General features: G+C 38.6%; 1 long non-coding RNA gene across 1 annotated transcript in view; it reads left to right on the forward strand.

Annotated features, from left to right (window-relative positions):
- The first annotated feature begins 1,701 nt into the window (after positions 1-1,701).
- The window catches only part of LOC132508914 (uncharacterized), a 235,701-nt gene continuing 224,487 nt past the window's right edge, over positions 1,702-12,915 (forward strand). The window contains exon 1 of the long non-coding RNA XR_009536818.1: positions 1,702-1,801. This is a non-coding gene — a long non-coding RNA (uncharacterized LOC132508914). The remainder of the gene's footprint in view (positions 1,802-12,915) is intronic.

A 12,915-nucleotide genomic window follows, 5' to 3' on the forward strand; every position in this document is an offset into this window, starting at 1 on the left:
AGCATCGTCCCCACCTCCTTGAATGCAGTCAGGAGAAAATGGAGAAAAAATAAGTAATTTCTATCAAGCATTTTTCCAATGAAAGATTATTAAATTCTCTCAACTCTATGAAAATAACAGATGTTCTCTGAGGAGAATATAAAAAAATAAATAATTAAAAGCAAAAGCTAAGGATAATAACAAAGAGAAACCATACTGAATCTTCTATTGCCTCACATGTCAAATATAAGTGGTGCTCACGTTTTGGGGTATATCTGTTCTTAATGTTTGTTTCATGCCTTTATGATCATACATGTAAGTTAATAAAAATTGGCACTACGCTGCATGTAGCCTACTCCTTTTGCTTAGCAATATATCATGAGTGTCTTTATGCCAACAAATATTTCTCTACACCTTTATTTTCAATGGCTACGTAGTGTTCTTTCATAGGTATTTGCTTAAATCCATTTTCTGAATATTTATGCTGCTTAATAACTTTAGCTGTTGTAAATGATCCGGCATGAATGTCCTTGGATGTATAACTTCCAACACTTCTGGTTATTTCCATAAACTTGATTCCTAGAAATAAAGTTACTACATCAGACGGTATGCATATTTTAAAGACTTTTCCTACGTTAGTGACAGCATAGAAATTTGCAATTCCACCAGCAAGGTTAGAGAGCGATGCTTTCTTTGGCCAGTGCTGGGCATGCTCATTCTTTCTCCATTTTTGCCAGTCTGTTTGGAGAAAATGTTATCTTTTCATTTTAATTGCGTTTTTAAACATTCTTGGTGAAGTTGTTCCCTTTCTGCCATTCTTAAATAGACAATAATCACAAAATATAAACTCTCTTTCAGTTTTTAAAATGAACTTTGTTATCATGATGCCTACATTTCAAAGAAGAATTTAACCCACTGAGTTTCTGAAATAACAAAATGTTTTTATTTCAAGAAGTTCAGTTGTATATGTCAACTTGAAAGTTTTTAAAATACGTTAGGGCTTTGATTACAAAGATGTCTCTTTTAGAAACTGTAGAAGATAGAATAAAAGTATGGTAGTAGGCTGAATTGAAATTGGGGGTTTACTTTGGCCTGAGAGTGTAGCATGAAAGTGGAAGTTAAGCCAAGCTGAATCAATGTCAATCACATATATTGGAGACATATTCAAGTAAAATAGTTTAGGAGCTACATTTAAAAGTTAATCAAATTAGTAACTCCCAGATATTTACAGACATTCAATTAAATCTAAGTAAATATATTGATTGCAAATTTGCCTTGTGTATTATTATTTAAATTCAAGAAAAGAGCCATCTGGTAGCCATGCAGTGGAGCTGACACCTCTTTTCATTAGTTTTATCTCCATGATGACCATGAAAAAGGAATTCTTTCTCTTTCCTCTTGAAAAAAAATACCATTTTTTCAATTACTCTTTCAGTTTTTAGAATCTTTTGAAAGATGGATGCATGGAAAAGGTTGACGCATATTCCAAGTGAAGAACCTTCCTTTTTAGACACAGAGTGGCTCATGAGTGTGTCTGTGGCTCATTCATGGGGTGTCACCAAGACACATTTTCAGGACATGCAAACTTTTGAACTAGATCCATTAATACTTTTTTTTCTCCCCGAGCATGAGCTTCTGCAGTCTGGGAGATGTGAAGGGTTCATGATTTTCTGCTCTCATTGTCATAATCTGATGTTTATATCTCCAAAGGCACTGACCAGTGAACTGTGAATCCAAAACAGAAGAAAGAAAGTGAGGAGGCCCCTGAGGAAGCCATGTGGATGAGTAGCCCTGTAACCTAAGAGTCTACCTCTGGACACAGGTCAGTTACCATCCTTATATTTATTGTTGAACGTGTGCGCTGGTCAACGGATGCTGCTTTCAACACACGGGTCTGTGAAGGGAATTGGCTAGGATGCAATCAGGAGGAAATTTGGGGGTGGGAGAGACTAAAATAGGGTTAAGAAATATTTCAAGTGATTTGTCAGTGTACTTTATAACAGGCTTCTGTATACGTGTGTGCGGCCATAAGGATTTTTGGTATATCGTATTGCATTGGTAGAAATCGAAAACATTGATAATTGTAATTCGGAGGGCACACTTCACTCAGCAGGACCCTTGGAGAGGCGGGAAGGATTCAGGTGTGGAAAGAAGGGTCTGCGCTGCTCTTGACTTCCTTGTAACCACAGAATGCTCTAGAGTGGAACGGGGAGGTTTGTGCATAGAACAGCGTTGCAAAGGGTTTGCAATGTGAAGAGGAAACTCGTAGAAACAGTGTTCCTGAGAAGCCTTGGCCGTGGGTTAGCCTGTCATTTCTTTCTTCAGAACGACATTCAAAGGAAATTTTTAAATGTTTGTGAACACATACTGCTTTCCTTTCCTTCAGCTCACCAAGGCTTCATAGAAATAAATCTGGAAGGAGTCAAGGAAGGGGGGCACAACAAATAACCAGTGTCTAATTTTAGGTTATTACCCCTCATCCTTCTTCAAACCCTGGAACATGTTCCATTTCTCTTTGGAAATGTTAATATCTCTGCCTGGCATGTCAAAAGTGGTAGAAAGAACAGTTTGACCTAATCAGCCTCATTTTGCACAATAAAGAAAGCTCAAAGGGGAATGTTTAATTTATTACCATTGTGAAAAAAAAAGCTCTGAATTATAGATTATGATTATTTTTATGTGATCCCTTTCTGAAGGTTTTTAAGAGCTATTTGCTTTGTGGCTCTTTATCCAGAAAAAATCAATAATTAAAGATAAAATTAAGGTATTCTTATTAAATTAAGTATAGAACTTTATGGCTTAGACAGTTATACAGAGAATATTATAGTACAGTCTTTTAAAAATTATATATTATTATTTTTTCTAAATAGAGATATCTACAGACAACACATAATGCTTTGGAATTGGAATTATGAGGAATTACAGCCCAGTTTCAAAATGCAAGGATGCTCGTCAGAGAAACCCCTGAATGATGAGTTTAAAGGTCATCAAGGGTTGAGGGTTGGTTTATACCACTAACTTGGAAAAGCCTCCCTTACACCAAACATAGCAAGGTGGCTGCACAAAGCAGATCACACAGCTGTGACCATCAAAGATACATAGTCAGTCCCCCAAATTTGAAACTGTCTAAGGCAAACAAGCAATGAACGTATTTCTACACTACTGACGGCTAAGATGAAAATCAGTTAATTTGGAAGAATCATTATAGAAAGTGAGCATTAAACTTTCCTTACCCACCCTTAAAAATGCTTATGCTTCCATCATCTATTTATCAACTATCTATCATGTATCTATCTATCTATCTATCTATCTACCTATCAGCACATATATGTGTGTATAGATAGGTACATAGACATATATATCTATGCATCATTTCTATATATCTATACATAGTATTTCTATATGCACAAGCATATATCTATATATTTGTTTATATCAACATACAGAAAGAGATTTTGATTGTTGTTGTCAGGATGAAATGACCACTGTATACATTGTTTCGTCTCAAACATTTGTCGCTTTTTGGAAGTCTATGACTAAGGCCAACCAACCTCTCTACAATGGATTTTCCTTACAGAAAAAGAGAAGAGCTATGGATGGATAATTATAGATATGGATACAGATGTAGATACATATACTTCTTTCTCCCATTCTATCCTGAAACCTGAAGAAGGAAGGCAAAGAATCCCATGGGATGCACTGTCTGGGAGAGGAATAGTCTTCAGAAGAAATGTCAGAAATAAAGTCAGAGATGGTCAATAGGTATATCACATACTATTTAAAGAAAGTTCTGCCCCCACACAGAGGAAACTGGCCAGGTCAAAAAGCGCACGTTTCACTTGGGGATGAGGTGCTGTATTTGAGTTGACGTGACTGTGACCTTAGGAATAGATCATTTCTGGGTAGACCTGGATAGAATAGTAAATGATATCTGGGTAGATCTGGATGGAATAGTAACTGATATCTGGGTAGACCTGGATGGAATAGTAACTGATATCTGGGTAGAACTGGATGGAATAGTAACTGATATCTGGGTAGAACTGGATGGAATAGTAACTGATATCTGGGTAGAACTGGATGGAATAGTAACTGATATCTGGGTAGAACTGGATGGAATAGTAACTGATATCTGGGTAGACCTGGATGGAATAGTAACTGATATCTGGGTAGACCTGGATGGAATAGTAACTGATATCTGGGTAGAACTGGATGGAATAGTAACTGATATCTGGGTAGAACTGGATGGAATAGTAACTGATAACTGGGTAGACCTGGATGGAATAGTAACTGATATCTGGGTAGACCTGGATGGAATAGTAACTGATATCTGGGTAGACCTGGATGGAATAGTAACTGATAACTGGGTAGAACTGGATGGAATAGTAACTGATATCTGGGTAGACCTGGATGGAATAGTAACTGATATCTGGGTAGAACTGGATGGAATAGTAACTGATAACTGGGTAGAACTGGATGGAATAGTAATTGATAACTGGGTAGACCTGGATGGAATAGTAACTGATATCTGGGTAGAACTGGATGGAATAGTAACTGATATCTGGGTAGAACTGGATGGAATAGTAATTGATAACTGGGTAGACCTGGATGGAATAGTAACTGATATCTGGGTAGACCTGGATGGAATAGTAACTGATATCTGGGTAGAACTGGATGGAATGGTAACTTGATATGTGGGTAGACCTGGATGGAATAGTAACTGATAACTGGGTAGACCTGGATGGAATAGTAACTGATATCTGGGTAGACCTGGATGGAATAGTAACTGATATCTGGGTAGACCTGGATGGAATAGTAACTGAAATCTGGGTAGACCTGAATGGAATAGTAACTGATAACTGGGTAGAACTGGATGGAATAGTAACTGATATCTGGGTAGAACTGGATGGAATAGTAACTTGATATGTGGGTAGACCTGACTGGAATAGTAACTGATAACTGGGTAGACCTGCATGGAATAGTAACTGATATCTGGGTAGAACTGGATGGAATAGTAACTGATAACTGGGTAGACCTGGATGGAATAGTAACTGATATCTGGGTAGACCTGGATGGAATAGTAACTGAAATCTGGGTAGACCTGGATGGAATAGTAACTGAAATCTGGGTAGACCTGACTGGAATAGTAACTGATAACTGGGTAGAACTGGATGGAATAGTAACTTGATATGTGGGTAGACCTGGATGGAGTAGTAACTGATATCTGGGTAGACTGGATAGACAGTAACTGGATGGAACCCAGTTCCACCAACTGCGTGACCTGAGGCAATTCCCCTAATCTGTCTATTCCTCAAGTTTCTCATCTGTGAAATGCATACTTCTAAGTGGTTCGCGTAATGGGCTCAAACAGCGTCTGGTACACAGTACGCCCTCAGTAAAAGTTAGTTGTCGTTTACAAGGAGGTGAGAGTACGGATGATGTTTTGCGACCACACTGTTCCTTTCCTGGCTTCTAAATTAAATGGGGGGAAGTATGCCTGAGAATGTTTTGTTCACTTTTTTAAAAAATTCTCCAAAATACTTACGTTCTCTCCAGTTTTTCTCATGACATCTTGAAATCTAAAATTCTTTGTTTCTTGTGAAGGTCACTTGTTATTAGAGACATTTTAGAATATGTAACAATACCTGGAAAAATATTGCACACATTCTTTATTTAACCCAATCCTGACCTTAAGACTTGTTTCTGGGGTGCTGCTATTCTAGCATTTTAGCGAGGCTGGCTACAGGAGGGTTCCAGCTTATGGACCATGGAGTCATACGTTCACCAATTCTAATTTCTCTCCCTTATTCTTCAATTATATAGATGTGGGCAGATAACAGCTCCTAGATCTCAAGTATCATTACAATATGGGGAAATAGTATCTACCTCATAAAATTATTAGGAGAATTTTCCTGCTAGTAGTAGAAAAATATTTAACAGTGCCTAAAAAAGTGTTCTATAAGTATTAGTGTTTATTGAGTATAGGATTAAAAATATGTACCCATTTTCCTTTCTCTAAATTCAACATTAAGCTATTACACTGAAATCATTGAACTACGGAGTATTCATTAACAACCTAAAGTTATATTTGTAACTTGAAGTTGGCCTCCTTAGGGAAAGGTGCTTTAGACTACTTCATCTTTATATGCGTTATATTTTTTTTATGACATCGTATTCTGTGTATTCTGCCTGGACAAGGCAGAAAATTCCTTTAGAGTAGGGCCTTCTTCATTTTCGCACTGCATTTTTAACAGTCTTTGATGCAGAACTCTCCAAGGTTAAGGGCTGCGCTTATGCCTTCTGTAACTTCCCAGAGAGTCTATCTGGTGCCCTGTAGGCTGCAAACAATTGCTTTATTTTATTTATTGACTGAATTAGATAATTAGGCTGTTATTTGAAAGGCCCATACCAAATGGTTTACTATCCCAGCTGTGCAGAGGTAATGTTAAATTCAAGAGAAACATATATTTTCAGTGTTTATTTAACTGGAGTCACGGCAATGTACAATGACCCACACCAGGAAATCTTTGATTACTTAGACAACACTTAGGGGATATATAGCATTTTATAGATTGATTATTCCTATCTTCTATATTTCTGTTGCCTTTACATACAGATCATTAGGCAGAAATAGCTCTTGTTTCAGACCTATGTAAATCTTTCAATGGGAAGCTAAGGCACTCTGGTTTAAAATGTTACACTACTATATTTAATGAGATTACCTTATAGAGTATAAAGTGAGAAATAAATTATTTGGGGAAATTTAATCAGTGATGCTATAAAAATTAATTGCAAAAGACTGGGCTCATTTAACTTCTGTTGTATAAAAATGGTCAGTGAAGAAAAATACGGTTAGTGCTAGTGTAGGGTAAATCTGTCAATAATTGTCAGGTCCTATATAATACTGAGTTTCAAAGGACTAAAGGAAACTTGCTTAGGTTTACTTTTGTAGAAAACATACAAGTGTGAAATCGTTTTGCATAATGATAATCTCAATATATATTTTTGTAAGACATCTTTTGTACTTTTTCCCAATATTTTATTATGAAAATGTTCAGATACAGCAAAGTTGAAGGAATTTTTAGGTGAACATCAATATATTCGCCACCTGGATTCTATCATTAGCATTTAGCTTAAGTTCCTTTATCACATGTCTGTCCATTTGTCCATTCCTCTCTCCATCAATTAATCATCCTATGTTTTGGATGCATTTCAAGGTAAAGTGCAGATATCGTTGTATGTATCTGAGATATTTAAAGTAAGTTGCAGATAGGGTAATTCCTCCTAAGTACTTAAGCATGCGTATCATAAATTAGAATTTAATATTCACTTATATTCTTTGGATGTAAGATTGACATTAAATGAAACACACAAATTCTAAGTGTACATCCTCTGAATTTTGGCAGATGTTTACACCTGTGTAACCCAACGACCAATCCAATGCTATCAAGATACAGAACATCACCTTCACCCCAGAACATTCCCTCTGGCCTCTTCCCAGTCAATCCTCACCCACTTTCCCTGAGGCAAGCACTCTTCTTATCTTCTTCCATCACAGATGATTTTTTCCCTCCTCTAGAATTTCATGTCAATACAGGATGTTTTCCTTTGTGTATCACATTTTTTGCTCAGCATAATGCCTTTGAAATTCATCCTTGTCGTTGCCTGTATCCATCGTTCATTCCTTTTCATGGCTTGGTAGTATTCCATTGTGTGGATATACCCCGGACTGTTTATGTGCTCTCCTGTTGATGGATATCTGGGCTCTTTCCAGTTTGGGGCTGTCGTGAATAAAGCTGGTATGAACACTTGGTACCAGTTTTTTGTGAACTTATGTTTTTATTTCTTTTCGGTAAATCCCTAGGGATGGATTTGCTGGATCACACTGTAGGTGATTATTGAGTTTTTTTTCTTTTTTTTCCTAATTTTTCAAAACACAGTCTATGAGGTGAGCACTATTATTATCACCGTTTTACAAATGAAACAATATGGAAATGTTATGGACACAGGTAATGTGATAAAGCCAAAGCTTGAACCTGGTAATTTAACTCCAAAGTTCGCATTTCTAGCACATGACAGGCAAAGAAGTAGGAAACAAATCTGGAGGTATAACCAGGAGGCAGATCATCAAAAGCCTTGAAAACCAGTTTAAGGGATTTAGGCTTTATCTTATGTGGGGAGCCTCCTAAGTTATTCATTTCTCTGTTTGCTGCTGAGGGTTTTCAAACAAGGGAGTGACATGCTCACATCTGTGCCCTGGGAAGATGACCACATTCCCAGTTGTGTGGAGAGGGGCAGAAAACACGAAGTTTAGTGAAGCTTTAATTATGATATCTTCATTCAATTATTCAGCAAGTGTTTATTCAGCACGTAGTACGTATAAAAAGGTATTCCAGGGCTGGGAATCTACACTGAACAAAACATCTCCCATGAAGCTTACATTTTAGTGGATAGAGAAAGATGATAAACAAATAAAAATACATAGTCTACCAGGTGGTAACAAATCTTTGGAGAACAACAAAGCAGGTTAAGAGAGAAAGAGGGTTTTGTAGAGAGTGGGAACTGTTGTGATTTTATTGAGTGACTCAGGAAAGCTTCTAATCAAGGAGGTGAATGCAGGACCTGAGTTGCCGAGGAAGTGAGTTACGCAGATGTCTGGAGAGAGAGTCTTCTATTTTATGTATTCAGAGGAAATAGCATGTGCAAAGGTCCTGAGTCCAGAGTTGCTTGGCACATGGAAGGAACAGCTGGAGGAAGAGAGTAGGAGACTAAGTCAGTCGCTCTCAAAATTCAGTACCTTATCCATTTTAAAGCCTCAAACTAATTCAGAGCAAACCTTTGGTCATATCATGTCATATTGCAGTTTTTGCAGGTAGAATATTCAAATCACTCTATTTGTTCCACATTCTGCCTTTCCTAATGAAATTAACATTAAGTACTATTTCTGTGCTTTAAGTTGCTTTTAAAATCCAGTAAAATATAAAATACTCTCTAGACAGTCTCCATAGCTAAGGATGGATGCATTTACCAATGTAATTCTTGAATGTACAGTACTTTTAGTGTTTGATTGTACCTTGCTTGTCCTTGTGCGGTCGGGTCGCCGGGAGAACCGTCTGGGAGAAATCCCTGAGTCCAGACTCCATAGCTGAATCCTGCTACTCTCTTGTTTGGTGAACATGACCCTAATATTTAGTGGCTTTGAAAGGGATACACTTCAGAAAGAAAACAGTGCTGTTGTTCTCCTTGTGGATTGAAAATATTTGCAATACATCTTCTATAATTGTTTCTTCCTATTAGCTGATCTACAGATCAGCTAGACCTGCTTTCACCCCTATTTCATTTTGGGCTCCCATGATTGCTCTCACACCCTGCAGTTTTCCCCGGGCTCTCTTCCTCATTTGCTTTCCACTGGAAGCTGTGGCTTGAAACACCACCATCTGTTTTTTTTCGGTGAGAGAACTCCCACCGTAGGCGTGCAGAGGCAAAGATGTGGAAGCTCGGATGCCAGCCGGCTCCCTGGGCACGTTCCAGAATGGAGAACACTGGAGTGAGAGACTCAGGTGTCAGGCTAGTGACAGTTTACAGGTGGGCGGGGACAGAGCTCGTGTCTGTTAAATGGTTTTCTTCTGCTCTCTCCTGGAAGACTGTGGATCACCCCTGAAGAAATTAGCTAAATGCTCCCCCGACCTCCAGGGGCTCCCTATTGTGTTGATGCAAAAGGCTGGGGCTGTGAGGGGCATGATTTAGTGAGCACAGCAACTCAGCGTCCTTAAGTCCTTCCTAAGAGCCTTACTGAAGACGGTCTAAAAATGTTGACGTCACCCCCCCCCCAGAGACAGCTCTATCAGAGATAAGGAAAGAGTCCCCCAGAGAGATAAGAGGGAACAGCCAGGAGCTCCCATAGCACAGGTGCCCTTGTCCCCTTTTGTCCTCATATGAAAGCCTCTCTGGGAGGAAAAAGAGAATCCTATATTTGTAAAGGTCCCTTTTGTTGCGGTAATCAAGACAGCACAGAAGCCAGGGAAAAATGTGTGCTTTCATATTCCTTAATTCTCTGGCCTATTTTCCCCCTATTTTTAAGCTCCTTTTCCAGCAGCCATCTCTCATCCAGCTTCAGGAGAAGCAAGATGGATTCTAGTTCCTGGTACATTATTTTCTCTCTCGTAGAAGTCTTAACTCACATTTATGCTTAAGGACACAAAGATGCAAACTTGTGAAGTGGCAGAGGAACTGATTTAAAAATCAAAATTTTTGCCCTTCTAGACATTTTAAAGTCTAAATTTAACCTGCGGTAATTTTTATTCTAAAAATTTTATTTACTGTTACTAACGCGTAGTTGACTAAAGCTTGATATAGTGAATGCAGAAAGGATGTTATTTCATTACATTTTAAACACCACATCAACAATTTGTATATAATTTCAATTAAGAAAACAGATGGCAATGTTTAGAAAGAAGAATAATTTATTATTATGCTTTTCCCTGTTTTATTTCTAGATTTTACATTTTATTTCCCAATCTACATTTTGACCAGAGTGTATTAAAACAGTAATTAAAAAAATAAAGGGGTAATTCTCCCATTTTGCATCCTATTTGTAATCAATATAGGCTATCTCATATTCTGTCTTTGACTATATTTAAGCCAACATCTTTTTTCTGTCTTTTAGAAGTTGTTTTCATTTTCTAGAAATGCTAGCCTGCTTTCCAGACTGATGTGATTCTGCCCTCTTCCTTCATCTGTTTATTTTAGCTACATTGCCTTTCACCTCTGAGCTGTGTAACCTCCCACACCCAGCCATTAATCATTCAGCAGCAAACATCTTGGGAAGATGGTTGAAAAATGAGTTAGAGCCTGGAGTTTTCTGCTTCGTGTTCAAACTGAGCTTCAATAAAAAACCACTTTTTGATAATTCTTCTTTTTTAAAAAATTAAGCCCTACCAAAAAAAAAAAAAAAATTGAAAGGGCAGCATTGAAAGAAGGAGGCTATTTGCCTGCCTTTTATGAGCTCCAGCATCTTAGAATCTGAAAAACCACTGCTGCCACTACGTGTTTGCTCCATCCCAAATTGGGCAGGAGCGTGTTGCCCCAATGGGGAAGCTTGAAGAACCTGATTCACGGGCATCCTGGTCCAGGAGAGAAAGGAAGCCCAAAGGAGAAAGTGAGGGAAATTCATTTTTGTTTGTCTGATGTATTTTGTTGACTAAAGTATGTTAACACGGCTGTAAATCTCTGAGGAAGGGAGTGAACTCTAAAGAGAGAATCATGACAGACCCTTCAAAACAATCTGTTCTGCTATCGTTTTGGAATGTGAGGCTCCGATCCTTTTCTTCTTTACATACTATGTGTGGACTCTTTGTCGTTGTTTTCATTGTTATTGAAATGAAGTGGAAGGATTTAAAGAGTTCTCACACTTGTAAGCATTGACAAACATTTCTCTCCATTATGTTTTGACCAAAGCTATTCTAGCCCTTTGCTTATCCTTTAATTCTCACCTACTACCATGCGAAGTTCTCACAGCAAACCCAGGAGATGTTAATTTGCTCCTAAGATGAGTAACGTTACACATAGAATATTTTTCTTAATATAGTTATTTATTTATTTATGGCTACATTGGGTCTTCGTTGCAGTGTGCGGGCTTCTCATTGCAGTGACTTCTCTTGTTGCAGAGCACCACGGGCTCTAGGCACGCAGGCTCAGTAGTTGTGGCGCACAGGCTCAGTAGTTGTGGTGCACGGGCTTAGCTGCTCCATGGCATGTGGGATCTTCCCAGACCAGGGCTCGAACCCATGTCCCCTGCATTGGCAGGCGGATTCTCAACCACTGTGCCACCAGGGAAGCCCCACATAGAATATTAAAATAGAGAAAAAACAAGTAACAATGGTTCATGAAACACAGACTTCATTGTGTCATCTCCCTCCTCAAAGTCACCATTCCTCCTTGCCTTCGGCAGAGCCCGGGTTGGTTACTCAGGCCTTCAGACTCCCCTCCCACCTCAAATCTAGTCTCAGCCTAACTCAGACCTCACTCTCACCGCCCTCACTGTCTGCATCACCCATGTCACATCCCACTCCTATGGATCTTTCTGCACTTTCTCAAGCAGATCTTGAATTTACAGCCAAATCTTTTGCTCCATTAGTTTCCTTCACTTGGGTTGTCTTTCTCTCTCTTCTCCTCTTGAAAGAAAATGTTATTCATTACCCAAGGTTGAGTTTTCTGAGAAATATCCTGATCCAGCTGGTCAAAATGAATATTACCCTGTTTTGGACTTTCATAGCACTTTATTAGCTCCTCTGCTATGAATATGATGGTAATTAGCGTTGTATTGCAGACAGCTGCACGTACTCTGCCTCACCATGAGATTTCAGATTCCTGGAAGACGACATTCACTGTGTATGGAATTGAAATAGCTGTTGTTTATCGAGTGTGTATGCGTATTGCCCTGTTCATAGATGTTTTCCATGTTCGTATTTATGTGAATATGTCATAAAATGTTGATGAATTCCAACTTCTTTCCTTCTGTCCCATACAAACAAGCACATGTCAAGTATCAAATTACGCAGTAATCCACCATGACTGTATCAAAAGAAATAGTGCACATTAACATAAGAATATGTGTGAAAATGGCCTGGAAATTACAAAGCACAATACTTACACTAGTGGGTGTTACGCAGAGAACTTTAAGTATTAACCCCACAAAACCATGCTTACTTCTCTCTCTTCTCCAGCCATGGAGATTATTTTATTTCCTGAGGTTTCACAAACCATTTTTCCTTCCTTCGTGGGTCAGCATACTACCTTAGTGCCTTTGAGATCAGGCCGCTGGTCAGGTTAACAAGACAAGACACCTCTTAGACAAGACACCTGCTCTGGTCAGTCTGCGGCAAGGCGGAGAGGCAAAACCAGGTCCCATGTCCAAATAGGCAGGCTGATGCTGCAGGC

Source organism: Lagenorhynchus albirostris, chromosome 18 (assembly GCF_949774975.1).
Source record: "Lagenorhynchus albirostris chromosome 18, mLagAlb1.1, whole genome shotgun sequence".
In the NCBI taxonomy this organism is placed as follows: domain Eukaryota; kingdom Metazoa; phylum Chordata; class Mammalia; order Artiodactyla; family Delphinidae; genus Lagenorhynchus; species Lagenorhynchus albirostris.